Source organism: Pleurodeles waltl, chromosome 4_2, assembly GCF_031143425.1.
Source record: "Pleurodeles waltl isolate 20211129_DDA chromosome 4_2, aPleWal1.hap1.20221129, whole genome shotgun sequence".
Taxonomy (NCBI): Eukaryota; Metazoa; Chordata; class Amphibia; order Caudata; family Salamandridae; genus Pleurodeles; species Pleurodeles waltl.
Genome location: NC_090443.1, coordinates 152,131,280 through 152,153,127, shown reverse-complemented (window position 1 = coordinate 152,153,127; position 21,848 = coordinate 152,131,280).

The window sequence follows — 21,848 nt, the reverse complement described above, 5'->3', positions numbered from 1 at the left end:
ACAACACTATCCACTGTTTGCTTCACACAGACCACCTTTCATCATAACAATGTCAAAACCCAGCCTTCCAACACACCATCTACAAACACCCTTCCCCTCTCTTCACCAATTACACACAACCAAACAATCCCCACACTTCACTCCACCACACACATTGCCTCTTCCAGTCATCACAACTAACACTAACTCCCCTGACACACATCCCTCACCTCTTACACACCTCGTACATTCATCTCCAAAACACAACACCCCATCTAACACTCTAATTCCACTCACCAGCACTATTTCACATACAAATCCCTCACCAAAAACAACTACACGAATATCCCCTCTCACTATTCCACAAAAACAATACAGACCACACATATCAGCACATCAAAGCAACACAAACTTTCATTACACCTATCGTCACACCCACTCCCACCCTCAGGACTACACAAAGAATGCAAACCTCTTTACCCCTACTTTCTCACTCTTCACAAACACCTACCACAAGCACCCCAACCCAGCAACTTTTATTCACTTGCCTCTCCTCCATTGCACAGTTTTAGAGCCTTACATCATGATCCACATGCTCCTCCACCACCCCTAACCCACACTCCATCCACACTAAACAGACGCAAACAAAATAAACAACATGGTACTCTTAGCAACCTCGCATCCCCTTGTCTATTACATAATAAGACTACCCTACAAAAAACAATACACTCTTCATGTCTCTCTCAGCCACCAAGTCCACCACCCACACACTGAGACCCAACAAAATGCCTCCTTAACGTGCTGGAAGAGGAACACTATATTGAAAAGAAAGACTATTGTGAGCCTCAAACAGTTATCACAACTAGCAACACTCCTGCTTCAGGCTCATAATATGCTTGATCACTCTCAAGAAACAAGCACCACATCTACGACCTGCTCCCAGACACACAACCTGACTTACTATTCATAACGGAATCCTGGTTGGGAGATGGCATGGCCCTAGTGTTGCACGAAGCCGTTCCCCCGGGCTATCAAACCATCACACAAAACCGTATAGGCAAGAGAGGAGGTGGACTAGCAATTATATTCAAACAAGTAATGAACCTCAGTAAAACAGACAACATCTCCATACAAGGTTGTGAAGCCCTCCTTACCAGATGCCACCCTACTCCAACTTCCTCCTGTAACTTTCTCCTTCTTTACAGACCTCCACCTAACAACTCCACATTCCCAGATGCTTTTCTAGATACAGTCTCAAACCTTATTACACTATACTCCAACCTATGCATTCTTGGGGATCTAAACATTTGGTTTGGCAAACCCAATATGCCCCATCCAAAAGCTATCACCAATGGCCTAGTCGCATTGAACCTACATCAGATTGTACACAATCCCACACACGACGCCGGACACATCCTAGATATCATTTTTGCTAAGCCTGAACTAGTTCCCGTTCGTAGCATCACGCCAATCACTTGGTCAGACCACCATTTGATAACTTTCCGACATAAAACTCCACAAATAAATAAACAAATAAACACACCCCACAACTACTTACATGCATGCACCTATTGACAATGGAGCAAGCTCAATTTGGAAAACTTAGAAACACAACTAACAGCCAACACAGATCTAGATACAATTAATTATGTGCCAAAACCTTATGAGTGGCTACAGGAAGCTTTTGATATCCTAATACCACTCAGAAAAACTAAACACGACAAAAGAAAACCAACACCTTGGAGAAACACAGAACTTAAAAAGATAAAGCAACAAATCAGAAAGTTGCAGCGGACCTGGCTCAAAACAAACAACAGTCAAGACAAACTGCAGCTACACAAACTTAACAGAATATACAAATCATCAATCAAAAAAGCTAAAAAAAAAGGTACTACTCAGACAGAATTCAAAATGCTCAATCTACAACCAAGGAATTTTATAAAATTCTCAATGAATTTCAAAAACCTACATGCATGGAAGGAAGTCATCCCACTACTCAAGATTTCACAAACAAATTGGCAACTCACTACACAACCAAGGCAGACACATTGTACTCCTATTTAAAACAGAAGAAAACCATCAGCACCAACCCCTTTCCTGAAATACCCTCTAAGAATAAACCAACCCAGCCTCTACAGTCCTTCCAACAAATATCCCATGGTGAATTTATGGGTTTGGTCAAAGCAAGCAGACCTTCCGGTTGCCCTTCTGACCCTTGCCCACCACAATCTTCAAGAACATTCTTCTATCTACTTCTGCTGCCACACCTGTAATAAGAAGCATCAACAACTCTTTAAGTACAGGAACTTTTCCTATAGACCTGACAAAGGCATCCATACGACCGTTATTAAAGAAAACAAACCTAGACCTGCAAGACCCCAACAACTACAGACCAATCACAAATGGACCTTTCCTGGGTAAATTAATAGAAAGAGCAGCATTCACCCAGATGTCACAAGTCATTGAAGACAATTCTATACTTTCAGACTTCCAAACTGGATTCTGCCCAGGAAGAGGCACTGAATAGGCACTCCTAGCAATCTGGGATGATCTTAAAAACACATTCGACCGCAATGGAGTTGCTGCACTACTTCTCTTGGACCTCTCAGCTGCCTTTGATACAGTTGACCATCACACCCTAATTCAAAGACTCCACAAAGCCGGCATACAAGGGACTGCTCTCGACTGGATTACTTCCTATCTTCAAAAAAGATCTAATATCATCTACTCGCCCCCCTTCTCGTCCAAACCCTACCTCACAAAAGCAGGGGTCCTCCAAGGATCAATCATTTCACCTTTGCTTTTCAACATCTACATGATATCATTACCAGAACTGATCAATGATTTCCATCTCACATGCTACAACTATGCAGATGACACACAAATACTACTTAAATTAGAATGTCCCAAAAACATTGAAAACTCAGAAATCTTCAGTTGCCTCAGAGCCTTTGATCGTTGTATGACCTGGAGCCATCTCAAACTAAATACCTCCAAAACAGACTGGAAAAGTTATGACCCTCTGTGCGTCTGGCCTGACGATCTCAGACCACCTCCTCAATTATCCAAGGAAGTCAAAAACCTTGGAATCACCAAGTTAACTATGAATGCCCAAGTGGACAAATTATCACGAACAAGATTCATCACCTTGAAGACTCTACGACACATCTTCCCCCACCTCGGATTTCCACACAAGGTGCAAGCTACTATCTCGCTTGTACTATCCAAACTGGATTATGCCACTGGCCTCTACCATGGATCTTCTCTATCTATTATGAAAAAACTACAACTTGTTCAGAACTCCGCAGCTAGGCTACTATTACATGTAAAGCCGCAAGCCACACATCTCCCCTGCCTTGAGAGCACTACACGGGTTACCCATTGCCAGAAGATGCACTTTCAAGCTGCTTTGTATCACCCACAAAGCTATTCATGGAACAGGACCGCTTTTTATCAGAAACAAAATAACCAAATACATCCAACAAAGAAACCTCCGCTCAAGATTGACACCCCGCCTTAGAACACCACCATACAAGAAAAAGACTAAGGGCCATATTTATACTTTTTGCCGCAAAACTGCGCTAACGCAGTTTTGCGTCTAAAAAATTTGCGCCGGCTAACGACATTCTGAAGCGCCATGCGGGCGCCGTATTTAATCAATGACGTTAGCCGGCGTTAGCCGCCGGCGCTGCCTGGTGTGCGTGGAAAAAAACGACGTACACCAGGCAGCGCTGGCGTAGGGGGATATGGAGCTTGGGCGCCAAAAAATGGGGCAAGTCAGGCTGAGGCAAATTTTTCGCCTCAACACGATTTGCGCCATTTTTTTCGACTCCCAACCCCCATTGAAATGACTCCTGTCTTACCAAAGACAGGAGTCATGCCCCCTTGCCCAATGGCCATGCCCAGGGGACTTCTGTCCCCTGGGCATGGTCATTGGGCATAGTGGCATGTAGGGGGGCACAAATCAGGCCCCCCTATGCCACAAAAAAAAAAAAAAAACACTTACCTTAATGTCCCTGGGATGGGTCCCTCCAGCCTTGGGTGTCCTCCTGGGGTGGGCAAGGGTGACAGGGGGTGTCCCTGGGGGCATGGGAGGGCACCTCTGGGCTCCTTCAGAGCGCTAAAAAACGGCGCAAAAGCGTCCGTACGTCATTTTTTTTGACCCGCCCACTCCCGGGCGTGAATTTTGCCCGGGAGTGTAAATACGGCGCACATGCCTCGGAGTCAATTTTTTAGACGGGAACGCCTACCTTGCATCTCATTAACGCAAAGTAGGTGTCCACGCTAAAAAATGACGCTAACTCCATGGACTTTGGCGCTAGACGCGTCTAACGCCAAAGTATAAATATGGAGTTCGTTTTGCGTCGGAATTGCGTAAAAAAAAACGACGCAATTCCGGCGCAAACAGAGTATAAATATGCCCCTAAAGGTGGTACATCCTTCTCCGTTCAAGCAGCCAAACTACGGAATTCATTACCCCCAACTATAAGAGCCACAGATAACATTTGTGTCTTCAGAAAACTAGTCAAGAGTTGGCTCTTTCCTTCATAACCACCATATTCAAACAACTATGGACTGCATATGCCTATGTTGATAAATATTTTTTCTGATTATGTGTCTATTTCTAGTTATGTATAGTTCTTTAGAAAATATGTATTGCTACTATGTCAGAACAATAAAATACACACACACTCTTTAAACCTGTTTGATTAAGTATATTTACCCATGGTTCTAATTATGTATTTACAAATATGTGTGCATGTGTGTGTGTATTCATGTGTGTTTGTACGTGTGTGTGTATGTGTGTATGTATCTATATATATATATATATATAAATATATGTATGTATGTGTGTGTGTATGTTGTTCTGTGCTTGGCATGTTCGTGGGTCATTGCATGGCTCCTGGGTGGGTTGTTATACTAGTTATCTATGAATCACTGCTCTCATCTTTTCACACTTATCTACCCATCATCATATTTCATGTCTCTATCAATCTATCCTCCATTCCCACTCTGACTCATCCCAAATCCATTCTATTACTTTCATCTCCTAAATAACTCTGCCTAACCTCTTCCCTCTGCTTCCACATCTAACTCACCAAACCTCACTACTCTACCATGACCTCCCAAACAACCCTACTAAATTCTCCCTCATTTATGTCACCCTGCTACTATGATCTCCCTAACCCTTCCCTCCTCCATGCCCCTTTACTCATCCCAAGCCGTTGGGATGAGTAAATGAGGGATATACTCCCAATTAAGACTCTTTCCTCCTCCACCCCTCCATTACTAAAGTCAACCTAACTAACTAACTCTCATATCCGCGGCTCAAATTAACTCATAATAATACTAAAAGTCTACTCACATTTCCCAAAACTAATCCATCACTAATTCTTGTTGGGTTCCGGAGTAGCGTGCTACTCGCCGAAAAGCGCTTCGACGCCTCATCAGGGGTAGTAAGCGCTCTATAAATACTATTACAATTACAATGGCCAGGTAGATAGCAATACAATTACAAATATGTCCCAATTAACAGTTATCAAAAACCATATACAACACTGTTGCGGGATTGGCGCGAGTAATTACGCAAGACTCGTCGGATACACAGGTAAGTGTTATTTTATTGGTTGAGTATAGCAGTATTTTGTAATGGATGGCTGTCTCGTGCTGTTTTTCACTCTCCGGGCATGTGCTCCAGGCAGTGGTTCATGGTCTCTTCCTCTTTTCTTTCTGTTCTTTCAGGTCTCTCGGGAAGCACATGTTGGAAGAAGAAAAACAGTCTCGGTAAGTGTTTGTGTTTTCCCTTTTTGGTTTTTTTTTCTTCCTGTGTCTGCCTTTCCTTTTCCAGCTGTTGTCTCTTCCTTGTCTTTGGGATTTGTATCACTCTCTCTCTGTCTGCACCTCTCTTATCCTTTCCCTTTCTGTTCTGAGGTGGCTTTTCTTTTGTCTATCTGGTTTCTATTCTTTTCCTTACATCTGGGTGTTTTCTCCTCTGTTTTCTGGCGCACTGTCACTGCATCGCTTACTTCTCGTTATCTCTTTCTATTCAGTACCATAGTTCCTGTTGCATTTCCATCACACCCCTCTCTTGTAATCCCGCTCACCCTCCCTCTTGACTTTGTACTTGAAATACGTGCCCTCCAATTCTTGCCCTATAATTCCCCTCCCATCCTCCCTACCCCTGCCCAGGCCACTTCCACGCACCTGACTCTGCCACGCTTCTCCTGAAGCGTGGCGGGCGGTCGCACTCTGCTTCCCAGAGTCAACTCTTTCTGTCCCCGATTGGGACTACCGACTTCCTGGTCTCTTATCTCCTCCTGACCCCGAGTGGGACGGACTGCTCCGGGATCTCCCTGGGTCCTCCGTTCGCATCTTCGGTTGCTCCTTCTTCCTCCTCCTTGTTCGCCTTCTCCTCGTTCGTCTTCCTCTCGTTCGCCTCCCTCCCCCGACAACTCGATGCCGAGCAATTTAAAGTTCAGTTTTCCCGCTGGTGCTGACGCAGGAGGTCTTGATTGGTGTGATGTAGAAACACTTCCGGGTCAGCAGGAGAAGCGCCAGCACAAGAAGGGGAACAGTGCGGGCCGACCCAGTCCAGCCCGTCACAGACACTCCCCCTAGAGAGCGGCAGTAGATGAAGCTCAGGAGCCGGATAGCGGGACAAGAAATCTACATTCGTCATGTGGCTGCCAGGTGAGTGTATGATCTGAAAGGAGAAAGATTGTAATGAAAGAAACCACTGCAGGACAAGAGAATTAGTGTCTTTGTTGCGAGCGAGCCAGGTGAGAGGCGCATGATCCGTGACAAGGATAAATGTCCAACCAGTGAGATAATACCGCAGTGACTCCATAGCCCACTTAATGGCTAAACATTCTTTCTCGATTGTGGGATAGTGGACCTCTCTTGGAAGGAGCTTTCGACTAATATACAGTATTGGGTGTATGGACCCATCACCTTGAGTTTGGGATAAGACCGCCCCAAGCCCCACATCGGAGGCATCTGTTTATAATAAGAAAGGTTTTTGAAAATCTGGACAGCATAATACAGGATTCGTAGTTAAGGCGGTTTTCAGGTGTTCAAAACTGCGTCGTGCAGCGTCAGAGAGGGAGGTCAGAGTGTTGGGACAGGACTTCTTGAGCAGATTGGTGAGTGGTTCTGCTAAGGTGGAAAACTGAGGGATAAACCGCCTGTGGTACCCTACTAAGCCGAGGAAGGCTCTTACATCTTTCTTTGTTCATGGTACAGGTATCTGTCTGATGGCATCTATTTTTTCAACCTGTGGACGGACCAGTCCTTCTCCTAAGACATAACCAAGATACTTGATATTGGTGTATCCCAACCTGCATTTTTCTGGGTTTGCTGTTAGATGGGCTTCCCTTAATGCTTGCAAAACCTCACCCAACTGTTCTAGGTGTTCCTTCCAGGTGTTACTATATATGACTATATCGTCCAGATATGCAGCCGCGTATTGGTGATGGGGTCGTAAGATCCAATCCATAAGCCGTTGGAATGTGGCAGGGGCCCCATGGAGCCCGAAAGGAAGGACCGTGAACTGATAGAGACCAGATGGGGCTGCGAATGCAGTTTTTTCTCAACTGGGAAGGAGGAATTCATCTGGGGAAAAGACCCCTCAGGAAGATGCTGCGTGGGGAAGGACAGATATGGGATTTCGTCTGTGGCCACATTGGTGACATACCGAATGGGTTGTTCGCCCGTCGGTTCCTGCCATTTCTTTAAGAGGTTTATATGGTATATTTGTTCTCTACCTTGGCCGTGGGGAAAGGCTAATTTATATGTGGTGGGATTAATTTGCTCAATAACTTCGTAGGGTCCTTGCCATCGGGCCAATAGTTTGTTTTCACAACTGGGAAGGAGGATTAAGGCCTTGTCCCCTACTTTTAGACTACGAAGCACACTTTTAGTATCATTCAATTTTTTTGTTTGCTTTGTGATTCCTGTAAGGTGTTGTGGGCTTCTTCCCACACCGTATGGAGATTATCCCTCAACTCCCGAGTATATGTCAAGAGGTCTTTTGCCTCATCTTCGGACTCTTCCCATTGCTCGGCCAGCATTTCGAGAAGAGTCCGAGGAGGTCGTCCAAACAATAATTCGAAGGGACTGTGCCCTAGAGAGGACTGAACGTGTGTGCGAATACCGTATAGCACAAGAGGCAATTTTTTCTCCCAATCTTTACCTCCTTCGGAAATACTGTTCCTGAGTAAGGATTTAATTGTCCTGTTATACCTCTCTACAAGACCGTCTGTTTGTGGGGGGTACACTGATGTTCTGATCTGCTTCACCTCTAGTGTTTTACTTACTTCTGCCATGAGTCTAGACATGAAAGGGGTCCCCTGGTCGGTTAGTATTTCTTTGGGGAAACCACTCTGGAAAAGAAATCAGTCATTGCTTGTGCAATTACTTTAGTGTGTATACTAGGAAGGGGAATAGCTTCTGGATAACGGGTGGCATAGTCCACTAATACCAAAACATATTGCCGTCCCCGACTAGACGGAGTAAGGGGTCCAATAATATCCATGCCCACTCTTGAGAAAGGGGTCTCTGTGACTGGCAGGGGCTGGAGGGGAGCAGGTTGGTGTGGAGATGGGTTGAACAATTTACATTTTGGACAGTCAGAACAGTGTCTACGTATGTCCCCGAAAACTCCAGGCCAATAGAACCGCCAGAGTATTGCCTCCTCAGTTTTTCCCCTTCCAAGATGTCCGTCTCCATTATCCCCATGAGCTAGATGTAAGACCTGCTGTCTGTGACTTCTGGGATCTATCAATTGTTTCTGCCGCCCTTCCTCTGGATTTGGTATTCTATATAAGAGGTGGTTTTGTATGAGAAATTGTGGACCTACTGCATGCTCCTCTGGGTTCAGGGCTTGTGGCCACACGTTTTTCAGGGAGGAGTCATCTCGTTGACTCTGTCGGAAGTCCCCTGGAACTTTACACACCCTGCTTGCTACTTCTGGGTTAGGTCTTGGCAAAGTATTGTGGTTTTGCATATAGGATTGTCGCTGGACCCTTTTTTGTCGTCTACTGAGGGTTACCTTTGGGGTTCGACTTACTCCCTCGCCCGCCCCGAAGGGTACTTCCTCCCACCAAGTCTTAAGGGTGTCCTCCTGACCTGCTTTTGTTAACAAGGTGGAAAAGTCCTTATAGTCAGTTCCGATGATATCTTCCTCCAGACGAGGAAGCACACCTACTTTGAGGGTCTCTTTCTCTTCTCTCCACTGTAATTGTATTAGAGCGACCGGGTAATATCTTTGATCCCCATGTACACATGCGATCAAAACTTGTGCCTGTGGTATTACTGGTCGGGTCCTACCAACTCCTGTCGTATTACACTCTGGCTACACCCGGAATCGATCAACGCTGCCCTCTCCACACCATTGAGAACGATAGGGAGAGTGTAGGTAGGTTTGTCTCTGCCAGCCCAGGAGACTCTCCCTTTTGCTACTCCGATCTCCATGGGTTCCTCCGTATCCTTTCTATGCAGGCAATATCTGGCTATATGACCCCACTCGGAGCAGTGGTAACACTGAGGACCAGTGGTTGGATAGGTGGGGTTAGAGGGGTTGTTCGATAAAGTACGGTCTTGTCCCTGTAATAACATTGGCCTTTGTGTTGTTCCACTCCCTACAGTCAGGCGCACAGGGGAAGGGACTGGATGTCTACTGGAGGTGGCCCTGAAATCAGGGCCCCTGTGATACACACAAGTGAGATCAATAGATGTTTCATTGGTCAGACCTGGGTGCTGTCTCACCCAGTTACTGGTGGTACTGGGTAATGCGTCCAAATACTGTTCCAAGACTATGATGTCGAACATTTCTTCTCTGTTTTTTTCCGTTGGATGCAACCATCTCCCCGCTGCATGCTGAACCCTATAGTAGAGGGTGCGAGGATTCTCTTGTTGTTGCCACTTGGTTTGGCGGAACCTGGAACGATAGCTTTCGCTGTCCAGCCCTACCTGTTCCAATATTGTTTTCTTGATATCTTTATAGGGAAGAGTACCACTGGGGTTAATAGCTTGATAGGTGGCTTGTAGATGCCCTGCAAGCAGTGGTGCGATATACTGTCCCCATTTCTCTTCCGGCCAACTCGCAGTTCAATTCTCTCAAAGTTGGTGAAAAAGGAGTCCGGGTCTTCATGTTCCTGGTACCTTTGCAGTACGCTTCTGGGCACATTGGGATGAACCTTTGTGTGTGCTATGGTGTCCGTAAGTTTTCCCAGGGCTGTTTCATGTACCACTTGATTGTTCGCCATTATTGTGGCTTGGCTCTTGAGAGCGGTCTGTAGGGCTTCTCGTTCTTCTTTGGCTTCCTTCATTTGCTGTTCTCACATTAGCTGCAGGTGGCGCTGGCCCTCCGCCAGCTGAGCAATTACGTCTGCCATGGTGGGTTTCTCCTCCATTATGTCGTGTTTCAGATCCCACTTCTGACACCACTTGTTGCGGGATTGGCGCGAGTAACTACACAAGACTCGTCAGATACACAGGTAAGTGTTATTTTATTGTTGAGTATAGCAGTATTTTGTAATGGATGGCTGTCTTGTGCTGTTTTTCACTCTCCGGGTATGTGCTCCAGGCAGTGGTTCATGGTCTCTTCCTCTTTTCTTTCTGTTTTTTCAGGTCTCTCGGGAAGCACATGTGGGAAGAAGAAAAACAGTCTCAGTAAGTGTTTGTGTTTTCTCTTTTTTTCTTCCTGTGTCTGCCTTTCCCTTTTCCAGCTGTTGTCTCTTCCTTGTCTTTGGGATTTGTATCACTCTCTCTCTGTCTGCACCTCTCTTATTCTTTCCCTTTCTGTTCTGAGGTGGCTTTTCTTTTGTCTTTCTGGTTTCTATTCTTTTCCTTACATCTGGGTGTTTTCTCCTCTGTTTTCTGGTGCACTGTCACTGCATCGCTTACTTCTCGTTATCTCTTCCTATTCAGTACCATAATTCCTGTTGCATTTCCATCACACCCCTCTCTTGTAATCCCGCTCACCCTCCCTCGTGACTTTGTACTTGAAATACGTGCCCTCCAATTCTTGCCCTATAATTCCCCTCCCGTCCTCCCTACCCCTGCCCAGGCCACTTCCACGCACCTGACTCTGCCACGCTTCTCCCAAAGCGTGGCGGGCGGTCGCACTCTGCTTCCTGGAGTCTGCTCTTTCTGTCCCCAATTGGGACTACCGACTTCCTGGTCTCTTCCCTCCTCCCGTCCCCGAGTGGGACGGACTGCTCTGGGATCTCCCTGGGTCCTCCGTTCGCATCTTCGGTTGCTCCTTCTTCCTCCTCCTTGTTCGCCTTCTCCTCGTTCGTCTTCCTCTCGTTCGCCTTCCTCCCCCGACAACTCGATGCCAAGCAATTTAAAATTCAGTTTTCCCGCTGGTGCTGACGCAGGATGTCTTGATTGGTGTGATGTTGAAACACTTCCCGGTCAGCAGGGGAAGCGCCAGCACAAGCAGGGGAACAGTGCGGGCCGACCCAGTCCGGCCCGTCACAAACCCCTTCTATAAGGCCTACTAAGGATTATAACATTCTACATATTCCATACCCACGTTTGTTTGAGATGGTCACTAACACCAAACCCTTACCTACTATGGTAATCTAAGAGAATACATTTAAGAAAACACCTGCCTGCAGGTTTTGACAACAATGTATTAACAATCCATCATTAAAACCTGTTGCCTTTAATACATATTTTTCAATATAAGTAAATCAGGCCTATTACCTTTCTCATACATTTTCATAATAAACAGATCAAACCTATCAAACCTGATGTAACTTTCCCCAAGAACCTAATAGGCCTATAGCCTTTATCCTTGACTTGATATCATAACCAATACATCCAACTGAAATGTGCATATGCATTCAACCATCATGCATTAGGTTACACAATTTCAATATGTACAAAATTACAACTGACCAACAATTTACAATCTCTCTCAAAAGGGCATAAAAAGCATTATCACAATGCATATCTAACACCCCCGGGATTGTTACAGGGGATGAAGAACACCAAAATCCTTGCCTACTATAGTAATCTGAGGGATTTCATGTACCAAAATACCTCTTTACAGCCTGAATCACAGCATGATAATCCACCACTAAAGGCCCATTGGGTTTAACAAATTATTTTCACAATAAATAAGCCACGTCTAATACATTTGTCATAATGTTTGTATAATGAAGACATCAGACATCAGACCTATGGCTTTCAATATAACTTTTACCAATGAACCACTAATTCACTACAACCCTTACTCTCTATAGAAAATTGTAAGATTCAACACAACAAAACATTTCCATGGAGATTCACCCTTAAATGCCTATTAACATTAACATATCCTTTTCACAATCATTAAGTCAGGACCACTGGCTTGAATATAACTTTTCATAATGAACAGATCAAGCTTATAGACTTACGGCCACATGTACAAAGCTAAAAATTGCGAGTCGGAAATAGCGACTCAATGCAAATCGCTATTTCCGACTTGCAAAACAGGATGTAACAAAACAAGGCGAATCAATTTTGCGATTCGGTGATGAGTCTTATCGCAATTTGTGCAATAACAAATTGCGATTTCCTAAATTGCACATCGGTGTGTAATAGAATCGCAAATTGCGACTGAGTCACAATTAGCAGACGGGTGCAGGAAAAAAGAGAAATCACACTTCCTGGTGCTGGATGATGACCTCAAAACCAGGAAGTACCCCCCATGGAAGTGGGAGGAGTCTAGCCAGCACATACAGCAGAGGCGCACCCAGCTGAAAGGAGCAACTGCAGCCATGGCAAGCCAAATTAAGGAGGCAACCACTGGAGGGAGGAATATAAAGCTCAAATTCTCAGACAAAGAGTTGGAGGTCTTCACTGAGAAGTGCTGCCTACACCATGAGGTCCTGTTTGGGAAGGCAGCAATGAGTGTCCCTGACTCACAAAAAAAGAAGATTTGGCTGGCCATACAAAGCAAGATAAATGCAATAGGAGTAAGTCATCGCTCCTTCGAGGAGGTGCGCAAAGAATGGTATGACATCAGGTCCAGATCCGAGGAAAGGGTAGCAGAGCGGTTGAAGGAGGCGCTTGTTACAGGGGAGGACTATCCACAGTACCACCACTCACAGCAATAGAGAGCATGGTGTAGACCACTCTGGAGCCAGAGGATGTTGTAGGATTTGGGGAACTGGACAGTTCAGCACCTGGAACCTCCAAATGTAATTAGCAAATTTCACTTATTTACACTGTTCAAGGCACCATGCACACAACCACAGTCCACAAAAGCAGGCATCATCCAAATTGTTCCATGCTGATATGCCAACCTCAGTGCATTATGGGTAATGTAGTACAGTAGTCCAAATTTTGAGGAATATTTATTTTGAGAAGCCACACATCTGAGAGGCACTGACAGTGTACCCCATGTGTCCCACAGGTCTCCCGCAAGTAACCACTGATGACCTTAGTGTGGAGGGAGATGACGATGCCACCATGACAGCAGACGAGGCAGTCAGCATTTCCGAAGGGGAGTGCAGTACCACACCGATAGTTCACTATGCACGTGAGACCACAGAGGAGACAGATGTGGACAATGAGGCAGTAAACCTGACACAGGGGCCACAGATGGGTGAGAGTCTGCCACTACGAACAGCTGAGTCTGGGCGTAGAAGACGTCGTCTGACACATGATGCAGGTGAGGAGGATCTCACAACAGAACAATTCCTTGGACTGGAGGCATCCCTACTGAGCAGTCACCGCCTGCAAAACAAACAAATGCAGATGATGAACCGGAACCCGCACCGAATGCAACAGACCGTCACAAAGGGATTTGGAAATGTTGAGAACCAATTATCCACCATGAACACTAACATGGTCAACTTCACCACCGCCATCAATGACCTGTGTAGGGAAATGGTTAGGCATCGAGCCCATGCAAGGTGCAGAGAGCGCAACACAGCTGCACGTTTGGACCAGCTCAGTCAGTCCATGGCCACCTAGCCACCACAACTACCTGCCTGTCAAGGCGTACTGTCACGCTCCAGGTAGAACTAGGCCATTTTGCTGGAGATGTGGCAAGGGGACTAGGGCACATCACTGCTGCAGTTGACCTCATTCATACCTCCCAGGGAGCAAGAGGTATTGGTGACAACCCTCAGGACAGTAAGGACATATCAAGCGTAAGCAGCGTTTCTGCCTCAGATGTCTGCATTCTGCATAGTAGCAGTGCCCGCCATCAGTGGACCAACCAGGCACAGGCCATAGTGGTCGTAGCCGTAGGAGGGTGTGATGTTGTCTCCCTAGGTTTAGCCTAAGGCACATGAGTTTAATGTGTCAGACTTTGTTACATTATATTTCTTTACTGCCAACTATACGCCACTCCTGACATTAAAGGATATATTTGTTTTGCACAACCAGGCTATGTGTGTCTTACATTTGTGAGTGCTGTTACGGTTGGCACTTACCTGCCAAGGTAATGAGTTGCTATGGGATCCCGTCTCCATCTGCCCTCCATTGCGATGCTATCATCCCCAGGCTGTCATTTTGGTGACTCCTGCTCCTCATCCTCAGAATCTGTGTCATCTAGGATGAGATGTAGCCCACGTCCTGTTGCTATGTTTTGTAGGATGGCACATGTCGCCACAATCTTGCATGCAGTCTCTGGGGCATACTGGAGTGCACCTCCACTTTTGTGCAGGCATCTAAAACATGACTTCAACATCCCAAAGGTCCTCTCATTGACAGTTCTGGTTCGCCGATGTCAAATGTTGTAGCGCCTTTCATTCTGATTGGCAGGTGTTAGGTATGGGGTAAGTATCCATGGCCTCAGAGCATATGCACTGTCACCTGTGTAACAAAACAGCAAATATGAGCATGGCTTCACATAGTTATGCATTGGAACGTATTTCTGACATTGGTGTGTACTACACAGTAACTAATAAATATCCTTTACCACACTCCCCACGTACTAGGCGTTTGTGTATCCCACTGTGCCTGAATATGTACGCATCATGTGTGCTCCATGGAAATTTTGCCACTCTATCAGTTATGACATTATGGGCATCACATACCACCTGGATGTTGAGTGAGTGAGTACATTTCCTATTGCTGAACACATATTCCACGTTTGCAGGAGGACATATGGGTTTATGTGTCCCGTCCACACACCCTATTACATGGGGAAAGTTTGCATTTCTGTAGAAGTCCAATTTGGTGTTGTGTATTTCCTCTGCATCCCTGGGAAGGTATATGTATCTGGACATGTGTGCGAGTATGGCATCTAGGAACCTTCTAAAGAATCATAGGGCACTTTGGGACACCCCACCAGCAACTGCAATCACCCCTGGTAGCCACCCGAGGCCAAGAGGTGCAGTGAGCACAGCACTTGCACATGTGTGGGGATGGAGCAGCTGCACAGGGTTTGGCGTTCTAGCTGAGGTTTCAGCAGTTCATGATCTCTAATATGACTGTGCTACTCAGTCTATATTTGTCATATATTTCCTCCTCAGTCTGTTGAAATATGGTCTGCCTGGTTCGGCTGTCCCCGCCTCCTCCTCCTCTGCTGGGAAGCCTGGACTCGCCTCCTCCATGCAATCACGTAGAGTGCTGCCATTTTGAAAAACCCAGATGCCTTCTGGGTCAGCTTTTATACTTTGGTTCTGGTTACCACCTGTTTGGAATCAGTGCTAATCTGGGTGTGCAAAATGGCCTATTTGCGACTATTCGCAATTTGTGACGTACGTACATGTGGCCCATAGTCATTTGCTTGCCACCATAACCAACAAAGTCTTGCTGTACTGAGTGCAAGCTTTCACACAATGTAACCAAAGAGGAACAAGCGTCATCATTTTCTAATTATCTAGGAAGAGTTATTAATTAGCAGCATAGTGGCATTTATGCGACCTTAAAGGACCCGTTCTATCAACCACAGGGGAATGGGTGTGATACAAAGGTCAAGCACAGTAGTTTTGCTTGATAAAGACCCTAGCTCAAGCAGCGCCTTCCTCAAATAATAACTTTTGTTTGGAGGGTAAGCAGTTTTCAGGTGGAAGCACAGCGTTTCTCTATGTAGTGCTCCTGATAGCTCTATTTTTTGATCACATCAGGTCTGGTGACGGCTGCCCTCACCGTTGATACAAGAAGACAACACATATTGTTTCAACACAAAGGAAAAGATCCTTGCTTTTCCATATAATAAAGGCAGTTTGAAAAATAATTAATTCCAGTGCAACTAATTCTCTGAAAATTCCTGTAATTGTTGACTGGGGCAGCCAAACATCATACTAGGATCTGCAGAGAGGCCGTATGGCAACACTGCAATAATGATCTGACACATTGAGCCTTTACACAGAAAGTGAAGGGAATGCATTTCATTATTCCTTTTTATCAATGTGTAGACTTCCTGAGGCATGCTACGACATCAAGGAAGAGGATTCAGCCACCCGAATACAAAGTGAGAGTCTCAATGCTGAAAAGTCGTTGAGTACTCTGGCCCCAGCACATCAGTATCTGCAAAGTGACAGGAGACATAGCCATTGTTGAGGGTGTATTAAAATGCATTTTATACCTACACTGATTCAGTAAAAAGTTTGAACTCACCTTGTCATAGCATGTACACCACCATCACATATGTAATTTGCCTGGATACACGTCAGTGTTCTTAGAAGCTCTTCTGATGGAGTAGTGTGGTGTCTTGTAGTGATGGTAGTAGAAGGTTTGTGGGAACGGGTGGAGTGGAATCCGGTGACATGGGTTCTTACCTGGGAATTGAAGTGTGATTCGTGTGGTAAGGGTTAACGGTGCTGGTTGTACTCCATATGTCTCTATAACTTGTTTTGTCATAATTTATTGATTTTTCTAAAGAAACATGAATTGAGAAGAAACGAAGTAAGGTCCAATTCACTACAGAATAATGGCGACGATCGGGATCGTCAAGGACTAGTATTGATTTGACCTGGTGCTGTGTATCTGCAAGACTATGGTGGTCATTACAACCTCGGCGGTCTTTTTGACAGACCGCCGAGGAACCACCTTGCTGAAGGCCGCCAGTGCAGGCGGTTTTCCGCTCGGCGAATTATGACTGCTGGCAGCCCTCTGTCCTTTTTCGGATGGAGAGCCACCAGCAGCCATACTGGCGGTCGGCGGGGAAGTGGCGGTTGCTCCACCTCCACCGCCCGTCATCAGAACACCACCCACGAATCACGTTCCGTGATTCGCGTGGAGGTGTTCTGGTGACGGGGTGCTGGCGGTGGAGCAGCCTCCATGGATCCCGTCCCCTCCCAGAAGATCAACGGACAAGGTAAGTTGATCGTCCGTTAGGGGAGGGGGAGGGGGTGTTGTGTGTTGTGTGCGTGCATGGGTGTGTGTGTGTGTGTGTGAGTATGTAGAGGGAGTGTGTGAATGCGTGTATGCATGCGGGGGTGCTGTGTGGTTGAAAATGTGCGCATGTTTGTATGTCTGTCAGTATGTGTGCGTGCATGTCTGTGTGTATGTATGCGTGTATGACTGTGTGTGTGTATGTTGGTATGTATGTTGGTATACGTGCAGGTATGTGTATTGGTGGTGTCTGCATGCGTGGGGGTGTGTTGCAATGTTCGGGGTAGGGGTGGGGAGGGTGTTCCTGCCACCTTTAGGGGGTGGCAGGGGAAGGACTCGGCGGTGGGGGTGGGGGGGTGGATGAGACCCCTATCAGTGCCAGGGAAGGGATTCCCTGGCACTGATAGTGCCTACCGCAATGGATTTCATGGTGGTTCCAAACCACCTGAAATCCATGGCGGTCAGCAGGGTCGTGATACCGCCGGCGGTCTTGTGACGGCCGCCGGGCTGGAGACCCAAGTCTCCAGCCCAGTGGTCGTCTCCACCCTGGCGGTTGGAATGGCGGATAACCATGGCGGTAACCGCCATGGTCATAATTCCATTTTTTTTTCCGCCAGCCTGTTGGCGGTAATACCGCCACTTCTCCACCGATCGCCAGGGTCATAATGAGGGCCTGCTTCGTGCTGCCATGTATCTGCAAGACTACGTGCTTCGTGCACTGTTTCTTTGTGTGGATGCATCTTACCCGCATTAATTGACTTTTATCCAGCGCGAGGGAGCAGACAGTTATTCAGCGCATGTACAGTGATTGTTGGACCTGCTTTTTTGTAAACGCGTGATCCTGCATGTTCTTGAACGCGCAACCTTTCAAGTTCAGTTTTTTGTTATGCGCGTTGCTATATGCACAATGGCCATTTCTTCACGTTGTGTAAACATGCTCGAATTTATGTAGAAAACTACGTTGGACGACTCACGGAAGCGATATTTTTTTTAATCATTCGTAACACTATAAAAAAAATTGTACTTACATATCGAACAGCTATTTTCATCCTGTTTTTTTCAAGGAAATCGAAAGAAGGATACCAGCACTGTGCACACAAAAAAAGCAGAGATACATAGAGTACAGTAAGTGACTTTATAATTTGGATTTCTTGAAATTGTTTTTTTTTTGGTGGATGTGTGGGAATTGCTAGTACTATGCCATCAAGTGGAAATTCGGCAAATACAGGTATGATGCATTCTCTTCATTTGAGTGCTCCAATAGAGTTTTTGGCATCTCCAGGAGAACCTGCTGTACAATGGAATGAATGGAAAGAGTATTTTTTTAATTATATTGCAAATTTGGAATATTGTAATGGTTTATTCACTCTAGAAAGGAAAAAGAGGATTCTTATGCACTGTTTCGGTCCAGAAGGTCTTCGCATCTATAACCAATTACAAAAACTTGATAGAAGTGACGGAAATGTGTTTATGGCCATTCAAGATTTAAATTATCATTTTTCTCCTGCGGTTTGCATTGATGTTACATGTTGTGCATTTTTCCAAAGGAAACATGAAAAACATGAAAACATAGAGAGTTATGTTTCTGTTTTAAAACAATTAGCAAGCACATGTAAATTTGGAGGTTTGCATGATGAGCTAGTGCGTGATCAAATAGTAATGTACACTAAGAACAAACTGATACAGGAAAGATTGTGGATAAAAGGTGAAGCTAGTCTTAAAGATATTATTGCTTTGGTCAAGAAAGCTGAACTATCAGAAAGATGCGCAAAAGCCACGCTGGCACAGGATAAGAAGATGGAGTAAGTAGTAGCCAAAGTGAATGATGGAAAGCAAAGGAAAGGACCTATGGGAAGATGTGAAGATGATATAAGGAAGGGGAAAAAAAAGAACAGCTATGTCAGATCGAACAAGAAATATGTGTTTTCGGTGAGGAAGTGCATTAAATTCCGCAAAATTTGAAGGGTGTCCAGCTAAAAAGGCTATTTGTTTAGAACGTGGTTTAGTAGGACATTTTGCAAGGGTTTGCAGAAAGAAGCAAAGGAAGAATGGTAGTAGTAAACTGGCATGTATTAAAGAAGATGAGGAAGAATTATCAGATGGGAGTGAAGAAGAAGCTGATTATAAGCAAGTGGGGTGTAAAAGTGTGGTGCTGAATATAGCTGGAAATATTTCCAACAAACTTATGTGTTGGGTATCTTTTGGTGGAGTCACGTTACAAGTTGCAGCTGACTCAGGTTCCACATACAATATTATATCGGAAAGTACATGGCAGAAATATTTTGTGAATAGTATTGGGAATTATTTGGAACCTCCATACATAACTCCTGAGAGTTACACAGGAGACAGAATAGACATGGTTGGATTCAGACTTCTTGTTTTAAGTTTAAGCACAGACAGGCAATGTGCAAGTTATATGTAGCAAAGGATGGACCGTCAGTTTTAGGCTGGAAGGACCAAAAGAAGCTTCATATAGTTTTAGATCCAGACTTAAAGATGGAGCCAAACCTAAAATTCATAAAGTACGTAACATCCCGTTTATTATAAGATAGGAGGTGAAGAGGGAATTGGAAAGATTACAAGATTCTCAAATTATAGAACCTGTAGAAATGTCAGAATGGGTTTCGCCATTAGTAGTGGTACGCAAGGCTAATGGCAAGGTGCGATTATGAGTTGATTTAAGAGGAGTGAATGGCTATTTCATTGTGGACCAGTTTCCTCTACCTCGAATTGATGAAATGTTGTCCTCTACTAGAGAAGCCAAGTGGTTTTCTACATTGGATTTGTCATCCGCATATCATCAGGTGATGTTGGAGTATCATAGTAGGCATTTAATAACATTTTGTAGTCCTTGGGGCTGTTTTCATTTCAAGTGCATGCTGTTTGGTTTAGCGTCAGCAGCAGCCGTTTTTCAAAGATTAATGATGAAATTATTTGGACATTTACCAAATGTTACATTCTTTCAGTATGAAATTTTAGTTATGGGAAGGAGCAGAAAACATCATGATGAAGAGTTGAGGAAAGTCTTAAGCATTTGGGAAGGAAATGGGTTGACTGCAGAGAGGAGCAAATGTAGGTTTGCACAAAGGAAAGTTACTTATTTAGGTCATGAGATCAATCAGGAGGGCATCAAACCTAAAAACAATTAGTAGAAGCTATTGTGAATGCCCCATCACCTAAATCCAAGGAAGAATTTAGATCTTTTTGGGGATTGGCTGAGTTCTATTCAAAATTTGTAGAGAGTTTTTCACATAAAACTCATTAAATGAGTATGTTACTTAAGAACAAAGTCAAATTTGAATGGAGTGATAGTTGTCAATAAACTTTTCATGATGTAAAGAATGCAATTGCCAATACTCCGGTGTTACAGAGTTTTGATCCAAAAGCTTGCTCTATTGTCACAACTGATGCTAGTGGTAAAGGACTAGGAAGTGTTTTAACACAGATAGGGGAAAATGGTGAAGAGTATGTTGTTGCGTTTGCTTCCTGTTCATTATCGCCCACAGAGGAAAAATACTCAGTAATAGAAGTTGAAACTTTAGCGTGTGTGTGGGTTTTGGAGCATTTTTTAAAATATATTTGGGGAGAGAAATGCATTGTGAGGTCGGACCATAAACCTCTCACAAAACTGATGACTACTGAAGGTTTATTTAGAGCATCTGCTAGAATAGCAAGGTTGTCTATGAGACTGCAAGATTTCTTATATGAGGTACAATATGTACCTGATGTTAAAAATGTTACTGTGGATATTTTGAGCAGAATGTCAATGCCTTTAAGAGAATTGGATCAAGATCCTTGGAATGAATGGTGTGTACCAGGGGTATTTACAGATGAGATTAGTGACTCGATACAAAAGGAAGAATGGATGCAAGAGTATGAGAAGGAGGAAGTGTTGAAGGAAGTAAAGATTAATTGATGGAATGAGGAGAAGAAAATTAAAATCAATAAAGAACTAAGAGCCTTTTGGGAAGTTAGGGATTAATTAAGTGTGGAGGACAAATTTATATGTAGAAGAGGGAAGATTGTTCTTCCTTATGGAATTAGACAGAAGTTCATCTCTATTGGTCAAGAGGAACATTCAGGCATTGCTCGCACAAAAAGGAGTATAAAAGTGCTCTATTGGTGGCCACAAATTGATGTGGAAATTGAAAGCTTTGTATGGGATTGTATGGAGTGTGAGAACAGTGATAAAGCTCAGAAAACATTAAATTCACCTATGTCATCCTTAGGTTGCCCTGAATTGCCATGGGATGAGGTTACATTGGACATTATGGGCCCAGTTACTTGGCATGATGGTACATGTAAATATATAGCTGTGTTAGTGGATATGTTTTCCAGGTGGATTGAATTTTTAATAATTCAGAGGATTTATACGAGGACAGTAGTAGATTTCTTGGAAGAAGTATTTTTGAGGGAAGGATTTCCGAGGATCATATTGACGGACAATGGCGTCCAATTTAGGTCAGAGGACATAAACACGTTTGTAAGATTAGCGGGTATAGAGCAAAGGTTTATAGCATTATATCACCCCAGGGGAAACTCTTTAGTTGAACGTGTTAGTAGAATATTCAAAGGTATTATTC